Source organism: Oncorhynchus nerka, linkage group LG25 (assembly GCF_034236695.1).
Source record: "Oncorhynchus nerka isolate Pitt River linkage group LG25, Oner_Uvic_2.0, whole genome shotgun sequence".
Classification (NCBI taxonomy): Eukaryota; Metazoa; Chordata; class Actinopteri; order Salmoniformes; family Salmonidae; genus Oncorhynchus; species Oncorhynchus nerka.
The window spans coordinates 18919641-18942458 of NC_088420.1; the positions used below are offsets into that span (position 1 = coordinate 18919641).

General features: G+C 43.4%; 1 pseudogene; it reads right to left on the bottom strand.

Moving 5' to 3' along the window:
- The window catches only part of LOC115109768 (WD repeat-containing protein 18-like), an 88735-nt pseudogene that overhangs the window by 43678 nt on the left and 22239 nt on the right, over window positions 1-22818 (bottom strand).

A 22818-nucleotide genomic window follows, 5' to 3' on the forward strand; every position in this document is an offset into this window, starting at 1 on the left:
ATTACCAAGATTCTAATCTTTTGAAGGGTGTAAGACACTTGCATTTTCAAGAATGTTACGAAATTGTATTTTTAGTTGTCACTCTGAAATTTCCCCTGATGTTGGTCCCTGTACGGGGATCGCAGCCATATTAAGCTTCATGCTTTGTATGTGAATCCATTCATTGTACAATGTTAATGAGATATACAATTCTCAGACCAATTCTTGCTAGTCAACGTCAACTCATTGCCTAATCCTTGCTTGTAAATTTTAATTATCTTTATGGAGTCATATAAAATGCTTGTCTTATTACGAATCGCATGTGATGTGTATATATAATGTATATCAAACATATACACATATCAAATATGACTACACTACAATGCCAGGATAGTGCCTTCGATTCCCAGGACCACCCATATGTAAAATGTATGACTAAGTTCGCTTTGGAAAAAAGTGTCTGCTAAATGGCATATTAAATAGAAGAGCCCTTGAAGGCAGCCCACCTGTGTCCTTCGAAAACCTGGTTACCCTCGTTGTCCAACTGGAATGTCTTATCCCGACTTAGGCTCTGCAGACCAGAAGAAAGAAGTCAACAGAAGTTCATCAGAGTAAGCAAACCTCAGACTTCTGATAGTTGTTTTTCATTCCCATAGCTAATTAGCTTGCGTCTCAGTTACACTCACTAACATGTTCCCCCCTCTCCTCTTAAGTTGGCAGGGAATTTGTGGCCCTGTCCAGCCTCTTAATGGTTTGATTGATTGACTTAATTGCTTTAATTAGGGATGCGGTTGTGTCAGACATGCAGTAAGAAAGGGAGGACTGGACACCGCTGGACTTGACTATGACCAACTCTAATCATTACATCACTTCTATACTGCCTATTTTGAGGGCACTCAATTAAACATGACAAGTGGACTTGAAAGGGATTTGGTTAAAAGTTAATAATTGTGTCTGTTTGTGTAGAAGCCTGGCCTAGGCTTGATACTCTGGCCAGAAGACTGAAATTCAAATCATTAAGGGAAGGTTTGAGTGGGAGGGAAGCATCGTGTATCATTTCACACCACTCCATTAACTCAAATGTTGGAAGGGGAATGAAAAATACAGTAATTAGTCTAATCCACCACCGATGAAGGATGAAATAAATACAAATTGTGACATTAGCCTGTTAAACTGTTAAAATCAAAGTGCTTAAATCCGTGAGGGATGTCCGGAACCATTTAGCAAGAAAATTATGTATTTCCTATGGCAAAAAAGGCAGGATTACATTTCAAAACCTTCACACTGCAGGAAAAGGAAACAGCTGGTTGCTGCTGGCTCGCAGTGGGGAAGATAATTCTCAGCCTGTCTGTCTGTCACTAGGCCTATTTATCCAAATGTGACAATTCTGGGCTCACTGTCTCATCTCCTGCTGAACCATTTTGACAACAAGGGGGGGAACTAAACCTCACAACGAACGCAGCTCTCACTCAGAATGAATAAGAACTTCTGCCCAGCTAGGGTATGAAATCCCCTTTCTTAAACAATGATCCAAAGGCACATTCACAGTTAAGCTCTCTAGGAAATGAATAACCCTCTCCAAATCGGGTAAACAGCACAATTAGGGGAGCAGGAAAAGACGTGCTGGTGAAGAGTTAATGCCTTTTGGATGCTGACTGTAGAGGTGGCAGTTTCAAAATTATATTCAGAAAATGTTTTAAGCTGTATCAGGAGATGTGGTTGTTGTTAAGGAAATTATGGTTCATTTATGGGGTTGGTGCAGTGTCCAAATACAGTATACAGGTAGTTTTAATACAAAGTGATCCCACTCTTTGTTAAAAAATAATCCACAATATGTTCAGATATGCAACAACCCTATTGGATTCAGACAAATTATGTAAAAATTAATACCTAAAAAAATGAAAAATATCAAACATTTGTGATGGAATCCAGTTGGCCCAAAGTAATAACACTAACTTTCAAGACAAGCAGTCATGAAGAGTGTCAAGCAATGTTAACCAGAAAGAGGGAAGAGATGTCTTTATCAAAGATGTACAAACTCATAAATTTAGAGGATTAAACTGGAAAAATGCGAACACCACAATATCCATTCTCAATCAAAACACGGAAAGAATGAGATACAGATGATGTGCAATTTCTTCCGAATGAATGACAAAGAATGAGGCATAATGAAGTAGTTTATAATTTAAGAGCCAGGGGGAAGCCAGAGGGAAGAGGAAATGGTGGAGCAGTAAAAAGCTGTGATTTCACTCACCAGCATCTATAGACTTAACTTGAACCATAGAAAACAACAATGCAGAGATAATGTAATTGATTTAATGCAGAGCAGGGCTATAAAAGCTTTCTTCTCTCTCCAATTATCTTAATTATCCAATTGATCTTTAAGATGCAGCATTCCTAAATAATTAAGCTTCTAAAGACTGGTTGGAAGTCCAAGGCGTGCGAGTCAATGGGGAGCTTGGCTTTCCAAATCTTTAAAGGCCCAATGCAGACGTTTTTATATCAATATCAAATCATTTTCCGGTAACAATTAAGTATCCTACTGTGATAGTTTCCATTAAAATGGACAAAAATTGCTTTTTAGTTTCTCAAGGAAGAATTTTGCTAAGACTGTCTGGGAGTGGTCTGCATGGAGAGGGGTGAACTTAAAACTAGCTGTTATTGGCAGAGTCTATTGACATCACCATGCAGTAAATTGGTTACCAGGCAAGCTGAAACTCTTGCCCATGCAAACAGGCTGATTAGAAGGTCCTGTGTACATTGTATTTTCAACCAGCAACTATCAGGAAATAACACTGATACATTTTTTTCAAACTTTCAGTGTTATTTTTCATTATCTGTCGTACAATATGATACAAAACACAGTGAAAATGTAATTTTGGCTGCACTGGGCCTTTAAAGGCAAGCAATAAAGATCTGAGGAACGTTCGCACACTAATAAGATATGATTAGAGATACAGGACCAAAGTGAAGGGGTCGGTAGGCAATAAGATAAGTCGAGCAACTCGTGTATCCAAACAGGATCTTGACCAGGGGAATTTTCTATCTCAATAATTACAGCTTGCAACAGGTATTTTAAGCATACATAAAACATACTTCAATATGAATAAATTAAATTATATGCCGTCTCAGAAATCTTGTCATATCAATGACTATTTATTGATTTAAGCCATTCTTCCTGAGGTCAAGTCATTCCAATACAACATTAAAAGCAATTATTGCTATACTTGTGTAAAAAAACAAACATAAGCGATGGAGTCCCCTGACCAATAGCAGAATATTAGACGAAGTAATCTGCACCGTAGATAAAAAAATCGAACAAAAACCAAAGGAGCAGTCTAGATCTATATGACCGTTTCTGTGAATATTGTCATACTCCCTGTCAGCCTGACTGACTAACATGAACTTGTTGGTTGTATTAATAACCTGTGAGAGGACTGGAACAATAACCATGAGTCAGTGAAAGGGGGGGGGGGGGGGTGTGTGTGTATCTGTATCAGAAGAGGGCTTTTCTCAACTCAAACCTGATGCCTCTGGGATATTGTTTGTTTGGCCATACATCCAAGTGCCACCCACAACATTTCCAGCGTCGCGGATTTGGGGGGGTGTACACAATTACAAAGTAAATGAGATGACGAGTAAAGAGGTTGAAAAACTGAAATGTGCGAGTTTTAATTATCGATACATGAAGAATAAATGGGGCAGTGAGACTTGGTCATTGAAGCACAGATTTGGAGGCACTCGGTCTGAGCTTCCTGCAGGACTGTGAGAGGAAGAGAAAGGAGACAGGAAGTGTCTATAATGGGGGGTGATGCCTACGGGCAACCCGCCTGCACAGGGAGTGACTCACACCCAGTTTCATATGACTGCAAGAGCCAGAATGAGGGAAAATCAGGTTTTAAATAGAAATGGGGTATTCTAATGAGGGGAGGGGGATCCTTTCTTCTGCAAAAATGTTCCCATTAATTTCTGTCATGTTTAATTGAGTCTTTTCTGCAAGTTTCTTTACCTGACATGAAACTCATGACAAGTAGAAAGGAGAAGAGAGGACAAAGCTTGAACCTCAAACTAAACAACATCCATTGACGTCTTCTTTGATCCAGTTGGTTGTGTCGGTTACATACTCAATTTGGATTAATTCGGTGCAGCTTGACAAACACAAATTGTTATGCACGGAAATGTGACTTTCTGGGGCACAAAAGAAGCCCATCCTGCAAATAAACCATAAATCATGCCTAATACAAATCTTCATACCATTAACGTTATAGTCAACAAACTAGAACTTACGCATTAATAAACCGTCAATTTTTGAAGCAAACCATTTGTTCAAAACTGTTCAAATATTGTCTTTCGCTCTGAGTCAACTACGCACCACACTTTATGCACTGCAGCTTAAACGTTCAATACTAGATTCATTCTCTGATCCTTTGATTGGGTAGACAAGATGTTAGTTCATGCTGCAAGAGCTCTGATGACTTCTGGAAGACGTCCTCCAACCTGCCATAATTACCTTGTGAGTCTAAGGAAGGGGATGATAAGCATGAGCCTCCTAGGTTTTGTATTGGAGTCAATGAACCCAGAGGAGGATGGAAAATAGCTGTCCTCAGGCGACACCATGGTGCTACCCTAGAGAGTGCTGTTGAGGCTACTGTAGACCATTGCAAAACAGTGTGTTTTGATCAGTTATTTGATGACGTGACTATATTTAGTATAGTTGTATCTAAAAAAGGATAACTTTGAATGTTTCACTATTTACATTTTTCTTAAATTCCCTGAAGAGGATGGTCCTCCCCTTCCCCTCTGAGGAGCCTCCACTACACTTGACTACTCTTCTGGGAATGTACAGCAACCAGGAGCCACACAGGGAGGAAGTCCCTCAAGAGGCATGGGATCAGACAACAGTCCCTGTGAAAGACCCCAGGTGATTTACAACCCAAACACACTGGTCATGCCAGTGATCCCCCCCCCCCTTTCCCGTTTTCTACAACCTCTCCCCCTTTCAACCCAAACACACTGGTCATGCCAGTGATCCCCCCCCTTTCCCGTTTTCTACAACCTCTCCCCCTTTCAACCCAAACACACTGGTCATGCCAGTGATCCCCCCTTTCCCGTTTTCTACAACCTCTCCCCTTTCAACCCAAACCCAAACACACTGGTCATGCCAGTGATCCCCCCTTTCCCGTTTTCTACAACCTCTCCCCTTTCAGGCCAACAGTGGAGATTCACCCATACAAGCCCCCTTTCCCGTTTTCTACAACCTCTCCCCTTTCAACCCAAACACACTGGTCATGCCAGTGATCCCCCCTTTCCCGTTTTCTACAACCTCTCCCCCTTTCAGGCCAACAGTGGAGATTCACCCATACAAGGATGGTGCAATGCTTAGAAAGTTCATGGAAAATCAACAGTTGAGTGCTTTTAGAGAATCCCCCTTTCAACAGCATTGCTTGCTGTTTGGGGTTTTGAAAGGGAAAATATAAATAAACCGTTAATCTACCACTATTTGTAATTCTGCACATGTAGTATGTGCAGAATTACAAATAGTGGTAGATTAACGGTTTATTTATATTTTCCCTTTCAACTGAAGTCTTTCTCAGTGGATTACTGTAAGTTGGAAAACACAGGGTGAGCCCAAGCAAACATACTATAGGGATGCTGTAGAGTAGTGTTCTGGAACTGCCCTACCGATCTCCCACCAGCTTTGTGCAAGCATAACCTGCCTTGTGCACCGGTCCAAATATCACTCCCATTCCCCTCTTCACTAACAAACTTTAGCAGCTCTGTTCCATGCCAGCACTGAGGAGACACATCAAGGCGCTGTCAGCTGATCAGAGGGACACCTCTTACGAAGTTTACTGTATTTTCGTGTGTCACTAGAAATGTACAGGACTCATAGGGAATTGAGTCAAATTTATTTTCATGTGCTGGAAATAAATGTGCTTATTTGACTCTATTCATCTGCAGTCTTCAAAGATACTAGCTGTGACCTGTCCTGGGCTGTATACCATATTTTTGTCTCAGGAGGGTAAGTTGGTGGTTGAAGATATCCCTCTAGTGGTGTGGGGGCTGTGCTTTGGCAAAGTGGGTGGGGTTATATCCTTCCTGTTTGGCCCTGTCCGGGAGTGTCCTCGGATGGGGCCACAGTGTCTCCTGACCCCTCCTGTCTCAGCCTCCAGTATTTATGCTGCAGTAGTTTGTGTCGGGGGGCTAGGGTCAGTTTGTTATATCTGGAGTACTTCTCCTGTCCTATTCGGTGTCCTGTGTGAATTTCAGTGTGCTCTCTCTAATTCTCTCTTTCTCTCTTTCTTTCTCTCTCTCGGAGGACCTGAGCCCTAGGACCATGCCTCAGGACTACCTGACATGACTCCTTGCTGTCCCCAGTCCACCTGGCCGTGCTGCTGCTCCAGTTTCAACTGTTCTGCCTTATTATTATTGTACCATGCTGGTCATTTATGAACATTTGAACATCTTGGCCATGTTCTGTTATAATCTCCACCCGGCACAGCCAGAAGAGGACTGGCCACCCCACAGCCTGGTTCCTCTCTAGGTTTCTTCCTAGGTTTTGGCCTTTCTAGGGAGTTTTTCCTAACCACCGTGCTTCTACACCTGCATTGCTTGCTGTTTGGGGTTTTAGGCTGGGTTTCTGTACAGCACTTTGAGATATCAGCTGATGTACGAAGGGCTATATAAATAAATTTGATTTGATTTTACGATAGGCCGGAACTGATGCATGGACCGGTTTGGGTTTTTACTTCACCTTCTATAATGGTATTTGAATGTTTGGTTTGTTAAATGTGATACGCAGTTTGTAACGTCCATTTTTATAGTTTACTTCCCTTCTTGAGTTTCCCTCTCTGCTCTCTCTTTCTGCATGCCGATTTAGCCCCGCCCTGTCACTCAAGGAGCGCATTTGTTGTTCCTTCGACCACGAGACACTTGTGTTCAGTCTGCAACAATGTTGATGACAACGATGCGGTTTTCACTTTGCCTCTTAATATAAATCCACTAGCGTTCTATAACTACACTATTGGTTTGTGTTTCTTACATCTGCAAACAGCTAGTTTGTCCTTAATTAGCAAGTTGGGCCTAAATCTTGTTAGCCGCTAATGCTATTCGCTAGCCAGATAATAAATGTACTGAGTCAGAGCAAACTCAATTAGCTATACAGCCTGATAATACCAGTCATGGTGTAGACCTAAATATGCATGTATTTTATGCAACAGTATCTTCTAAATCAAAGAGGAATAGGCAAAGCAAGAATATGTTAGCTACATGAAGTTGCTAAGAGAAAGCATTCAATGTAGCCAAAGATTATAGGGTCCCTTAGGAAAAACATAAACACTATGGATCCTAGATGGTCACAATAACTCCTCCCTGGCGTTTTCATGTCAAACACTGTATTCAAAGTGCCCACTATTATATTCTAACTATATAATCATTCTATTTCCATGATTCCAACAGTTCACTCAAGTGTTTTTCTCAAAATCTCAAGTCAAATCGCAATTGTAATATTGGGTTAAAAATAAGGCCTAGATTGTTTGCCCATTTTGTGCAGCCCTACGTGGCAGTGTGGAAATTATCTCAAATTGCATACATTTATGAAAATGCAGACAATTATTTGTGTTGTTTTGAACAGTATAAAACAATCCATGGATGAATACCCATTGCAATCATTTAAAATGTGCAAATTAATAAAAAAACAAACAGAAATACTTTATTTACATAAGTATTCAGACCCTTTGCTATGAGACTTGAAATTGCACTCAGGTGCATCCTGTTTCCATTGATGATCCTGTGGTAAATTAATTGGTTGGATATGATTTGGAAAGGCACACACCTTTATAAGGTCCCACAGTTGACAGTGAATGTCCGTGCAAAAAACAAGCCATGAGGTCGACCGAATTGTCCATAGAGCTCAGAGAGAGGATTGTGTCGTGGCACAGATCTGGGGAAGGGTACCAAAAAATGTCTGCAGCATTGAAGGTCCCCAAGAACACAGTGGCCTCCATCACTCTTCAATGGAAGAAGTTTTGAACCAGACAGAAGCCACTCCCCAGTAAAAGGCACATGACAGCCCGCTTGGAGTTTGACAAAAGGCACCTAAAAGACTCTCAGACCATCAGAAACAAGATTATCTGGTCTGATGAAACCAAGACTGAACACTTTGGCATTTACATCTTGAGGAAGCATGGCACCATGATGGTGAAAGCATCATACTGTGGGGATGTTTTTCAGAGGCAGGGACTGGCAGACTAGTCAGGATCGAGGGAAAGATGAACAGAGCAAACTACAGAAAGATCCTTGATGAAAACCTGCTCCAGAATGCTCAGGACCTCAGACTGGGGTGAAGGTTCACAACAACCCTAAGCACACAGCCAAGACAACACAGGAGTGGCTTCAGGAACAAGTATCTATGTCCTTGAGTGGCCCAGCCATAGCCCGGACTTGAACACGGAACTTTCATCTCTGGAGAGACCTGAAAATAGCTGTGCAGTGACACTCCCCACCCAACCTGACAGAGTTTGAGATGATCTGGAGAGAAGAATGGGAGAAACTCCCCAAACACAGGTAGCGTCATACCCAAGAAGACTGGAGGCTGTAATCACTGCAAAAGGTGCTTCAACAAAGTACTGAGTAAAGGGTCTGAATACTTGAGTAAATGTGATATCTTCTTTTTTTTAAAATAAATGTACTTTTTTTTTTTTTTTTGCTTTGTCATTATGGGGTATTGTGTGTAGATTAATGAGGAGAAAAAACTATTTAATCCATTTTAGAATAAGTCAAAACTCAAAAAGACAAAAAGTCAAGGGCTCTGAATACTTTCCCGAATGCACTGTATGTGTTGCCACCCTGGGCCACGCACTACTCATAAAGCAAACTTTTATTATTAAAAAATATAAAATACCGTCAAACCATCCAATTGTTTTTTATTTTAAATACCGTGATATAATATATTTTGGCCATCGCTTAGCCCTAGTTGTGATGTCAGACTGAAATAAAAAATATCAGCGCACAATACGTACTGAATAGACCAGGAGATAAAGTTATGACATGCTAAATCCATTTTAGAGATGGATATGCCAGTTCAAAGTATCTTAGTTACGTCACTTTCTCTTGGTGCGTCGCCAGACTGTGGCCTAATGTACCCGCTGTATATCTGTTTTCCAATTTGCTGTCACCCGTCTGAGCTCGCCCCTGTCCAGACACTTCTCTCCGTGGGCACTATCCACAACGGGTTGGTTATTTATGGTAGGGCAACCTGTTTATAATGTACAGGAAGGCCACTGATGAAACCTTGACGTTATGAAACAAAAAACCCATGTTCGAGTGGGCAAGGTTGCGCTTGATGGATGCTCGATTAAGGTAGACCCACAGTTTGTGAATTAAAGCCGTTGAGACGTTAACCCTAGGAAAGCTCAGGGGTAAACTGTGAAAGGCTAAGGTGGTGAAGACAAAAAAAATATAGCTTACCTGGCTGCAGAGGGACACTTGGAATATACCGCCGTCGCTGCCGCCACAGAAGAGGCAGTACTCGCAGGGGTCAAGGGTCACTGACATGATGCCCACGTCAAAGAGAACAGACAGGAGCATCTCACCTGAGGATAGCTCCCATAGCTATAGAGAGGTTGAGAGAAGAAAGGAGATAGAGGGAGAGGGATGCATAGATAAATTGAGCTGAGTTGTGGACATTGGTTAATTTCAGCTTTAGGAAATACATTTTGAGGGCTGCTAACATAATACACTGCTAAAATTTTAAGGGCTCACATTAGGCTTCGGCGATACACCTTTTACCGGTGTATTTTGACGGTATAACTTTCAATACCGGAAAAAATTGATTAAAATGTGTATGTAAACTCTTAACATATTTACACTTAACATGTGTAAATATGTTAAGAACATTAGATTCAACAACTGAGACACAAAATGAACAAGCTCCACAGACATGTGACTAACAGAAATGGAATAATGTTCCCCTGAACAAAGGGGGGAGAGGTTAAAAATCAAAAGTAAAAGTCAATGCAGCTGGTGGTCACTGCAGTGCATCTCCTCCTCGTGGACTGCACCAGATTTGACAGTTCTTGCTGTGAGATGTTACCCCAATCTTCCACCAAGGCACCTGCAAGTTCCCGTCACATTTCTGGGGGGGAAATGTGCCCTCAACCTCCGATCCAACAGGTCCCAGACGTGCTTAATGGGATTGAGATCCAGGCCCTTCGCTGGCCATGGCAGAACACTGACATTCCTGTCTTGCAGGAAATCATGCACAGAATGAGCAGTATGGCTGGTGGCATTGGCATGCTGGAGGGTCATGTCAGGATGAGCCTGCAGGAAAGGTACCACATGAGGGAGGAGGATGTCTTCCCTGTAACGCACAGCGTTGAGATTGCCTGCAATGACGACAAGCTCAGTCCGATGATGCTGTGACACACTGCCCCCGACCATGACGGATACTCCACCTCCAAATTGATCCCGCTCCAGAGTACAGGTCTCGTGTAATGCTCATTCCTTCGACGATAAACGTGAATCCGACAATCACCCATTTACATTTACATTACATTTAAGTCATTTAGCAGACGCTCTTATCCAGAGCGACTTACAAATTGGTGCATTCACCTTATGACATCCAGTGGAGCAGCCACTTTACAATAGTGCATCTAAATCTTTTAAGGGGGGTGAGAAGGATTACTTTATCCTATCCTAGGTATTCCTTAAAGAGGTGGGGTTTCAGGTGTCTCCGGAAGGTGGTGATTGACTCCGCTGTCCTGGCGTCGTGAGGGAGTTTGTTCCACCATTGCGGGGCCAGAGCAGCGAACAGTTTTGACTGGGCTGAGCGGGAACTGTACTTCCTCAGTGGTAGGGAGGCGAGCAGGCCAGAGGTGGATGAGCGCAGTGCCCTTGTTTGGGTGTAGGGCCTGATCAGAGCCTGGAGGTACTGAGGTGCCGTTCCCCTCACAGCTCCGTAGGCAAGCACCATGGTCTTGTAGCGGATGCGAGCTTCAACTGGAAGCCAGTGGAGAGAGCGGAGGAGCGGGGTGACGTGAGAGAACTTGGGAAGGTTGAACACCAGACGGGCTGCGGCGTTCTGGATGAGTTGTAGGGGATTAATGGCACAGGCAGGGAGCCCAGCCAACAGCGAGTTGCAGTAATCCAGACGGGAGATGACAAGTGCCTGGATTAGGACCTGCGCCGCTTCCTGTGTGAGGCAGGGTCGTACTCTGCGGATGTTGTAGAGCATGAACCTACAGGAACGGGCCACCGCCTTGATGTTAGTTGAGAACGACAGGGTGTTGTCCAGGATCACGCCAAGGTTCTTAGCACTCTGGGAGGAGGACACAGTGGAGTTGTCAACCGTGATGGCGAGATCATGGAACGGGCAGTCCTTCCCCGGGAGGAAGAGCAGCTCCGTCTTGCCGAGGTTCAGCTTGAGGTGGTGATCCGTCATCCACACTGATATGTCTGCCAGACATGCAGAGATGCGATTCGCCACCTGGTCATCAGAAGGGGGAAAGGAGAAGATTAATTGTGTGTCGTCTGCATAGCAATGATAGGAGAGACCATGTGAGGTTATGACAGAGCCAAGTGACTTGGTGTATAGCGAGAATAGGAGAGGGCCTAGAACAGAGCCCTGGGGGACACCAGTGGTGAGAGCACGTGGTGAGGAGACGGATTCTCGCCACGCCACCTGGTAGGAGCGACCTGTCAGGTAGGACGCAATCCAAGCGTGGGCCGCGCCGGAGATGCCCAACTCGGAGAGGGTGGAGAGGAGGATCTGATGGTTCACAGTATCGAAGGCAGCCGATAGGTCTAGAAGGATGAGAGCAGAGGAGAGAGAGTTAGCTTTAGCAGTGCGGAGCGCCTCCGTGATACAGAGAAGAGCAGTCTCAGTTGAATGACTAGTCTTGAAACCTGACTGATTTGGATCAAGAAGGTCATTCTGAGAGAGATAGCGGGAGAGCTGGCCAAGGACGGCACGTTCAAGGGTTTTGGAGAGAAAAGAAAGAAGGGATACTGGTCTGTAGTTGTTGACATCGGAGGGATCGAGTGTAGGTTTTTTCAGAAGGGGTGCAACTCTCGCTCTCTTGAAGACGGAAGGGACGTAGCCAGCGGTCAGGGATGAGTTGATGAGCGAGGTGAGTCGCCAAAGACAGCGCTACAGGGAGACAGGATGGACAGCCCCTGGTGAGACAAAACCATGACTCGTCAGTGAAGAGCACTTTTTTTACAGTCCTGTCTGGTCCAGTGACGGTGGGTTTGTGCCCATAGGCGATGCTGTTGCCGGTGATGTCTGGTGAGGACCTGCCTTACAACAGGCCTACAAGCTCTCAGTCCAGCCTCTCTCAGCCTATTGCGGACAGTCTGAGCACTGATGGAGGGATTGTGCGTTCCTGGTGTAACTCGGGCAGTTGTTGTTGCCATCCTGTACCTGTCCCGCAGGTGTGATGTTTGGATTTACCTCTCCTGTGCAGGTGTTGTTACACGTGGTCTGCCACTGCGAGGATGATCAGCTGTCCATCCTGTCTCCCTGTAGCGCTGTCTTTGGCGTCTCACAATACGGACATTGTATCTTTCTTTTGGTGTTTTTCAGAGTCAGTAGAAAGGCCTCTTTAGTGTCCTAACTGTGACCTTAATTGCCTACCGTCTGTAAGCTGTTAGTGTCTTAACGACCGTTCCACATGTGCATGTTTATTAATTGTTTATGGTTCATTGAACAAGCATGGAAACAATGTTTAAAGCCTTTACAATGACGATCTGTGAAGTTATTTGGATTTGTATTAATTATCTTTAAAGACAGGCCCCGTGAAAAAGGGATGTTTCTTTTTTTGCTGAGTTCATGTATATATGGGGCACTCCCACCTTGCAAGGACAGTGGGGCTGCGTGCTACGCCACTGCTTATAACTATAAGTTAAGTATAATTATAAGAAATCTAAGATGTGTCAAATAAATTATATCCAGCTCAGGACCCCAATCAAACAAATGTATTTATAAAGCCCTTTTTACATCAGCTGATGTCACAAAGTGCTGTACAGAAACACAGCCTAAAACCCCAAACAGCAAGCAATGCAGATGTAGAAGCACGGTGGCTTGGAAAAACTCCCTAGAAAGACAGGAACATAGGAAGAAAGCTAGAGAGGAGCCTGGCTCTGAGGGGTAAAGCAGTCGTCTTCTGGCTGTGCTGGGTTGAGATAACAGAACATGGCCAAGATGTTCAAAAGTTCATAGATGACCAGCAGGGTCAAATAATGGTTGTAGAAGGTGTAGAAGGTGCAACAGGTCGGCACCTCAGGAGTAAATATCATTTGGCTTTTCATAGCCGATCATTCAGAGTTAGAGACAGCAGGTGCGGGCGGTAGAAAAAGTCGAAAACAGCAGGTCCGGGACAAGATTGCACATCCAGTGAACAGGTCAGTGTTTCATAGCTGCAGGCAGAACAGTTGAAACTGGAGCAGCAGCACAACCAGGTGGACTGGGGACAGCAAGGAACCATCAGCTATGATTTGGTTTCATAACTTGCTAGCTAAGTGGCTAGATGTCAAGATCAAGCTTATTGGTTACAGCAGAGAAATTCAATCCCCTCCTGGATCAAGATCCCTGGTGCCTAAATTGTTTTGCGCAACAACAACAACAAGTATATATTTTTAAATAGCGACACTTCTGTGCATATTCGGTAATACCATATACCCCAAATATGGTAGAGAAACTGTTTGAAAATCTGGATACTGCCCAACACTAGCTCACGCTCTCTATGACAAAAAGAGTGAGGGAGACCAAGAAATAGAGCGCAAGAACAAAGATAATGGTGTGTGAGCTCACACTGCAGTGCTATTCCCCTGAATCTGTCTGTCTGAGAGGAGTGGGCCATTTTAGCGTGCTGGGCATTAAAATACATCTTAGTCTGCAGAAAGTCTGCACATTTCTGTTCCAACCTCAACTTAATGACTTGGATAGATCAAATCATTTAGTGGCTATGACACTTAACGTCTTTTGCCAAGATCTTGAAGGCAATTCATTGAGTAAGGAGAAGAAAAAAATCAGCTGAGGAACAAATTTTGGAAGTGGAAAGTATGTTACGTAAAAGGGGTGTAGGTTTGGTGACTTGTGATCAGCTACGTTATATTGCACTAATTACTTCTGTAATAGGATGGCCCAATGGGGTGTCTTCACCCCCTTCACCCCTGTTTAGGCATAATACCTCAATATTTATCCTGTGTTGGACACAGCTGGTGCTATATAACCATGCCAACCAACCAGCAGTTAAAAGAAAAATGTTGAATGAGTTCTCATGGTGGAAGTGGGCTACATAAGCTCGACAAGTTCTGTATAAGATGGACGACTATACATGTGTGGCCATTTGGCTTATGTGACTTGAACATCCTTCAGATAGCAGTGAAACTGGCCTGATGGACAGCTTCAGCATCACCTCTGCATTGTCCCCTTCCTAGTTAAATCCCACTTGATTGATGTTTCTTTAGGATATAAAACAAGCTGACCGTAAAATAGCGTTGGGAATTCCGCCCATAATTTAACTCGATCAATGCCCACAACCCTATCATAAAACAAAAATGCTGAAGTCAAGGGATATGGAAATAGTCTACAATTGGCTTTATGGAAGCATACTAGCTATATGTGCTGTATAATGTTCCAGGCTCTTGAGTACATTACTCCCCACCTGATCCTTTTATTCAGGTGTAAACACTAAGACCTTGTGCATTCTTGAACAACCGTTTAGATAACATTATTGTTTATATTTATTTCCTTGGTCTGTTCCAGTGTACAAATACAGTTTATTTATGACAGAATGTTCCTTTCGGCAACTGTACTTAAAACAGTTTGATTTGAAAATTGAGAACCGTGAGATCATGGACTGCAACTGTTGCAAGGGAAGTCAGAAACTCGTGGAAAACATCTCAGAAACCTGATGAAAAGCGTGAGACAATAACAGCGTTTGAGTTTTTGAACATCAGGGTCACAGCACTGAAACATTATCGCAATGGGATCCTGCAAAAAATGTCTGCTGATGGCGAATGGTCATTTAAACAGATAAGAGAATGTAAATAAAGTCATCTTTATCATAAATTCCCAATGTTTGAATCACAAGTGTTTACTAAGTGTTATTGTACATCACAGAATAATAGAATTTAGTTCTGATGTTGAAGGATGCATGATTACAACATATGTGACCAACTCTAGCAGACTCAATTAAAGCCCAGTAAAACAACAAAGTGATGAAAAAGCCAGATTAATGAATGACATGAAAAATATATGCGCTCACTTTGGTAAAACTCCAATCAAATTGATTTTCATTGCACCATTTATCAAAATAAAACATTGTTAACAGATCGAAGCAAAACCCTGGTGGTTCTTGGGCGAGAAAAACAACTTGAGAGCCAGAAGGTCTGAACAATGCCAACTACACAACCCAGCCATGGAATTACAAAAATATGACTACACCAAACATAAAAACACTAAATGCTAAGAGTGAAACTATCAAGGTAAAACATTTCTGGGGTTTTGGATTATGCAAAGTTTACTGATATGAAATAATTCCGAACACCCCCTCCCATCCGTCCAACTCTGCTCCAAGACACTACACTGGTGTTGATTAGAGGGAATGGAGGGGCTCATATATTTAGAGTCTGCCATAGTGGTGGGAGGCTACTGAAAGTTTACTATAGCCCAACCTGCCTCGTGCCATCAACCCCTGGGCCCCTATCTACAAAGCATCTCAGAAAAGATCCTAGGAATCCTGTTAAAACCTTAAGACAAAAAAATAACTCCCAGTACAGAGTAGGTTTTAGGGTGATGTTAGGACACTGCTCAGACAAACTCTGAGCCAGGAGTAAAAATCAACTCATAAAAGTTTCTCAGCTGGTAATCACAACAGTTTGAGGTACCGCAAACGAAAGATGGTGATAACGCTCTGACATTGTTGTAAATTATGGGGAATAACCAATCGCGTTGAGGCATCTCCAGCTGCTTCAGACAACTATGGTGAATGTGACTGTGCATAAACTGTTGCAATGGTAAACAGTGATGTAATTTCCGCCGGACATTTTCTTAAGAAATTCTGATCTTTTGACTAATGTGATAGGCATACCGGAAATGAAAGAGCTGCAAAACCTGGACCCGTACAAATCAGCTGGGCTTGACAATCTGGACCCTCTATTTATGAAACTATCCGCCGCCATTGTCGCAACCCCTATTACCAGCCTGTTCAACCTCTCTTTCATATCGTCTGAGATCCCCAAGGATTGGAAAGCTGCCGCAGTCATCCCCCTCTTCAAAGGGGGAGACACCCTGGACCCAAACTGTTACAGACTTATGTCCATCCTGCCCTGCCTATCTAAGGTCTTTGAAAGCCAAGTCAACAAACAGGTCACTGACCATCTCGAATCCCACTGTACCTTCTCCGCTGTGCAATCTAGTTTCCGAGCCGTTCACGGGTGCACCTCAGCCACGCTCAAGGTACTAAACGATTTCATAACCGCCATCGATAAAAGACAGTACTGTGCAGCCGTCTTCATCGACCTTGCCAAGGCTTTCGACTCTGTCAATCACCATATTCTTATCGATAGACTCAGTAGCCTCGGTTTTTCGGATGACTGCCTTGCCTGGTTCACCAACTACTTTGCAGACAGAGTTCAGTGTGTCAAATCGGAGGGCATGCTGTCCGGTCTTCTCGCAGTCTCTATGGGGGTGCCACAGAGTTCAATCCTCGGGCCGACACTTTTCTCTGTATATATCAATGATGTTGCTCTTGCTGCGGGCGATTCCCTGATCCACCTCTACGCAGACGACACCATTCTATATACTTCCGTCCCGTCCTTGGACACTGTGCTATCTAACCTCCAAACGAGCTTCAATGCCATACAACACTCCTTCCGTGGCCTCCAACTGCTCTTAAACGCTAGTAAAAACCAAATGCATGCTTTTCAACCGCTCGCTGCCTGCACCTGCATGCCTGACTAGCATCATCACCCTGGATGGTTCCGACCTTGAATATGTGGACATCTATAAGTACCTAGGTGTCTGGCTAGACTGTAAACTCTCCTTCCAGACTCATATCAAACATCTCCAATCGAAAATCAAATCTAGAGTCGGCTTTCTATTCCGCAACAAAGCCTCCTTCACTCACGCCGCCAAACTTACCCTAGTAAAACTGACTATCCTACCGATCCTCGACTTCGGCGATGTCATCTACAAATTTGCCTCCAACACTCTACTCAGCAAACTGGATGCAGTTTATCACAGTGCCATCTGTTTTGTCACTAAAGCACCTTATACCACCCACCACTGCGACCTGTATGCTCTAGTCGGCTGGCCCTCGCTACATATTCGTCGCCAGACCCACTGGCTCCAGGTCATCTACAAGTCCATGCTAGGTAAAGCTCCGCCTTATCTCAGTTCACTGGTCACGATGGCAACACCCATCCGTAGCACGCGCTCCAGCAGGTGTATCTCACTGATCATCCCTAAAGCCAACACCTCATTTGGCCGCCTTTCGTTCCAGTTCTTTGCTGCCTGTGACTGGAACGAATTGCAAAAATCGCTGAAGTTGGAGACTTTTATCTCCCTCACCAACTTCAAACATCTGCTATCTGAGCAGCTAACCGATCGCTGCAGCTGTACATAGTCTATCGGTAAATAGCCCACCCATTTTTACCTACCTCATCCCCATACTGTTTTTATTTATTTACTTTTCTGCTCTTGCACACCAATATCTCTACCTGTACAAATCAAATCAAATTTTATTTGTCACATACACATGGTTAGCAGATGTTAGTGCGAGTGTAGCGAAATGCTTGTGCTTCTAGTTCCGACAATGCAGCATTGTTTAAAGTGGCTAGTGATATTTTACATCATTTCCCATCAATTCCCATTATTAAAGTGGCTGGAGTTGAGTCAGTGTGTTGGCAGCAGCCACTCAATGTTAGTGGTGGCTGTTTAACAGTCTGATGGCCTTGAGATAGAAGCTGTTTTTCAGTCTCTCGGTCCCTGCTTTGATGCACCTGTACTGACCTCGCCTTCTGGATGATAGCGGGGTGAACAGGCAGTGGCTCGGGTGGTTGTTGTCCTTGATGATCTTTATGGCCTTCCTGTGACATTGGGTGGTGTAGGTGTCCTGGAGGGCAGGTAGTTTGCCCCCGGTGATGCGTTGTGCAGACCTCACTACCCTCTGGAGAGCCTTACGGTTGTGGGCGGAGCAGTTGCCGTACCAGGCGGTGATACAGCCCGACAGGATGCTCTCGATTGTGCATCTGTAGAAGTTTGAGTGCTTTTGGTGACAAGCCAAATTTCTTCAGCCTCCTGAGGTTGAAGAGGCGCTGCTGCGCCTTCTTCACGATGCTGTCTGTGTGGGTGGACCAATTCAGTTTGTCTGTGATGTGTACGCCGAGGAACTTAAAACTTACTACCCTCTCCACTACTGTTCCATCGATGTGGATAGGGGGGTGTTCCCTCTGCTGTTTCCTGAAGTCCACAATCATCTCCTTAGTTTTGTTGACGTTGAGTGTGAGGTTATTTTCCTGACACCACACTCCGAGGGCCCTCACCTCCTCCCTGTAGGCCGTCTCGTTGTTGTTGGTAATCAAGCCTACCACTGTTGTGTCGTCCCCAAACTTGATGATTGAGTTGGAGGCGTGCGTGGCCACGCAGTCGTGGGTGAACAGGGAGTACAGGAGAGGGCTCAGAACGCACCCTTGTGGAGCCCCAGTGTTGAGGATCAGCGGGGTGGAGATGTTGTTGCCTACCCTCACCACCTGGGGGCGGCCCGTCAGGAAGTCCAGTACCCAGTTGCACAGGGCGGGGTCGAGACCCAGGGTCTCGAGCTTGATGACGAGCTTGGAGGGCACTATGGTGTTAAATGCCGAGCTGTAGTCGATGAACAGCATTCTCACATAGGTATTCCTCTTGTCCAGATGAGTTAGGGCAGTGTGCAGTGTGGTTGAGATTGCATCGTCTGTGGACCTATTTGGGCGGTAAGCAAATTGGAGTGGGTCTAGGGTGTCAGGTAGGGTGGAGGTGATATGGTCCTTGACTAGTCTCTCAAAGCACTTCATGATGACGGAAGTGAGTGCTACGGGGCGGGGCGGTGGTCGTTTAGCTCAGCTACCTTAGCTTTCTTGGGAACAGGAACAATGGTGGCCCTCTTGAAGCATGTGGGAACAACAGACTGGGATAGGGATTGATTGAATATGTCCGTAAACACACCAGCCAGCTGGTCTGCGCATGCTCTGAGGGCGCGGCTGGGGATGCCGTCTGGGCCTGCAGCCTTGCGAGGGTTGACACGTTTAAATGTTTTCCTCACATCGGCTGCAGTGAAGGAGAGTCCGCATGTTTTAGTTGCGGGCAGTGTCAGTGGCACTGTATTGTCCTCAAAGCGGGCAAAAAAGTTATTTAGTCTGCCTGGGAGCAAGACATCCTGGTCCGTGACGGTGCTGGTTTTCTTTTTGTAATCCGTGATTGACTGTAGACCCTGCCACATACCTCTTGTGTCTGAGCCGTTGAATTGAGATTCTACTTTGTCTCTATACTGACGCTTAGCTTGTTTGATTGCCTTGCGGAGGGAATAGTTACACTGTTTGTATTCGGTCATGTTTCCAGTCACCTTGCCCTGATTAAAAGCAGTGGTTCGCGCTTTCAGTTTCACCCGAATGCTGCCATCAATCCACGGTTTCTGGTTTGGGAATGTTTTAATCGTTGCTATGGGAACGACATGACCATCTGATCATTTATCACTCCAGTGTTAATCTGCAAAATTGTAATTATTCGCCTACCTCCTCATGCCTTTTGCACACAATGTATATAGACTCCCTTTTTTTCTACTGTGTTATTGACTTGTTAATTGTTTACTCCATGTGTAACTCTGTGTTGTCTGTTCACACTGCTATGCTTTATCTTGGCCAGGTCGCAGTTGCAAATGAGAACTTGTTCTCAACTAGCCTACCTGGTTAAATAAAGGTGAAATAAAAAAATAAAAACTGAATAATACAGTATAATGGTTGTTAAAAGCGATTTTAAAATAATATTACTGTTATACACTCCACTTCTGTTCAACAACTCTAAATAGCTTTTGACACAGTAGGCATGAAGTTACTTGCCAATAACGTTTCATTAAACGTCTGAAATGTAATTAATCACTGAACACATAGGCCCTTGATGCTGTCAATTGCCCAGCCTATAGGCACGCCAAATTTTGCCAGATTTTTTAACAACGTAATGTTGCGCTCCAAAAGGAATAACATGATGTAGGTTACTGAAATAATCTAAACAACATTTTATTAGGGCCCCCAAAAGGCCGGCTCTGACTGCATGTGTGGGTATGGATGTGGGTATGCATATGGGTATGGATGTGGGTATGCAGACCCATCAGGTGTTCAGATGTTCAGATTTATTGTGGCCCCCACCCCCATCAAATTTGCCAATCACTGATCTCGATTATTTATGTGTTGATCATATAGAAATATTTAAATATGATTTTAACTCCATAACAATTGCCTGTCTATGGCGCAGGTACCACTGACAGGCTGCCCTTTTCTATTATGAAGACACCTGCTGGTAACTTAGGACAGCTTATGGAGGTCTCCTTAATATCTATCGACTAGGTAGAACTCTTTTGACTAAAGAGGCTTCTTGCATAGGGCTGTTACGGTGACTATATTACTGCCACAGCGGCAGTCACGAATCAGGACCGCAGTCAAATTCCAAATATGCTATCCTATTGAGCTGTTGTTGGAGCAGCTTGACCGTATGGTACATAACAAGAGCCCATCAAGCCAATCCAACTTGTGGGAGGTGCTTCAGGAAGCATGGGGTGAAATCTCTTCAGATTACCTCAACAAATTGACAACTAGAATGCCAAAGGGATTGATTGAAAAGCTGTAATTGCCGAAAATGCAAGATTCTTTGACGTAAGCAAAGTTTGAAGGACACAATTATTATTTCAATTATAAATCATTATTTATAACCTTGTGATCTCAAACTTTTGAAAGGTAGTGTATAGGAGGCCCTGTTTCAAATGATCACTTTGTTAACCGCTCACTCCTTCAGAAATAGTTTTTTAGAAAATTATCCTTTCTATTTTATTCAGCTGTTCAATTGTATTCTAATATAAATAACTAGTGTAGCCCACAGCCATATGGCATAGATAACTGCTCTATAGACGACTCAGAATATATTATTCTGCTATTCTGTGGATCCAAAATAGTTTCTTTAGACTTGCCTAAAATAAATATATTGATTTTTTTGCGATGGTGTAGGCTATATTAAATGGATTTATTAGACTTTTAAAATGTAGATGTTCCAAAAGGTCCGCTTCAGTGGCTTGTAGGCTATGTGTGGAAGCCAGGAGATGCTAACATGTTCATTAACGGTCAATTACCGTGAGACCGGCAGTTATTTGCATGGCAGTTACTGGCTGACAAAATGTCATGATCACCACAGCCCAATTCATGCTTTTATTTTTACCCATAAGAATAGGAGTAAAATGTCTCTATTCTCAGCACATACGACCAATATTCTACTCTGAGACGCTTTGTGGACGCGGGCCCTGTTCTCTGGCATGACCTCCTCTTCTCCTTCAGCCAACACCATCACTTCCAGTTATCGGACAAGGGGTAATTATTTATCAGAGGAAACTGACAGCCTGGAATCTATAGAGCAGCTGATGATATTGAACATGACGCTATGAGCCGCTGACAAATTTGTTATGGAGGAAAGACGAAATAGAATTTAGCAAAAGAGAGAGAGAGACATGGCATCCTGCACAGTAAGACCCAATATGTGAGGTATACTTTTGGATAGCACCCCGTGTGTGCAGATCTTTTAATTAAACATGCGTATGACGGATATTCTCATCTGTAGTGAAGCTTAAAACCTTGAGTCTTTGAAGTTGTTTCTTGTGCTAAATTAATTTACTGCAAATGGTGATGATGTTATGAAAAGTAGTCCATCATTGGAATTAAATAACCCAATGGATGGTGTAGGAATAGCTGTAAAGCTGAGCACATGAGAAAGTAGAGAAAAGTTGAAAGTCCTTAATATGTTCTGCGTTTACATTTTACTTTTGCATATGTTTTAATGGAAATAGTTTGCCAGCTATTCATTATAATAGGCACGCTATTTATTGGGCCAAAACATGCTACAACAAAAAGTTATAGAATAATAGAGGATGGTAGAGATGTTTGGTGAACAGAAATGTACAAATTAAAATATCAGCCTAACAAAAAAATGTTAGCATACATCTTAAAAATGTTTTGAAGTTGGTGGGCTGCTCCTCCTGCCACAGTGGAGATGAGATGTTCAAGATGAGAGGCAGAGAGAGAAAGAGTGAAAAGACAACCCGCACCGGTCAATTAAATACAAACCACTGGGGGAAAAGGGTGAGTCAGAATTATCAGAGTTCCACTCTGCAATAATATCCAACTATGGTAATATCTATACAATGGCTGAATCACTTCACACCAATTCCTTTCCAACTATGGAATATAATGGATTGATCATAATGTAAAAAAGAAAAATAAGAATTGGAGAAGGTAATTAATTTAAATAATACATTATTTGCCTAGTCAGCAGTCCGCTATACGCACATATTTTGTAAAATTTTTACAGTTGCAATTTGTCTACGTAAAGAAATGTCTGAAGGAGGTAGTGTTTTCCTTTTCTTTTTTTCCTGGTGTGGCTATTAGACATGAGCCACAAGCATTTACTTATATTATATGTGACCGAACTGCTGAATAAAATACATCCTGTAAAACTACTCCATACACAATTGATGGACAGGGGCATTGTTCAAAAATAATTTCCAGCTCAGAGCAGGTGCCCAATGTTGTTCACAGATCATT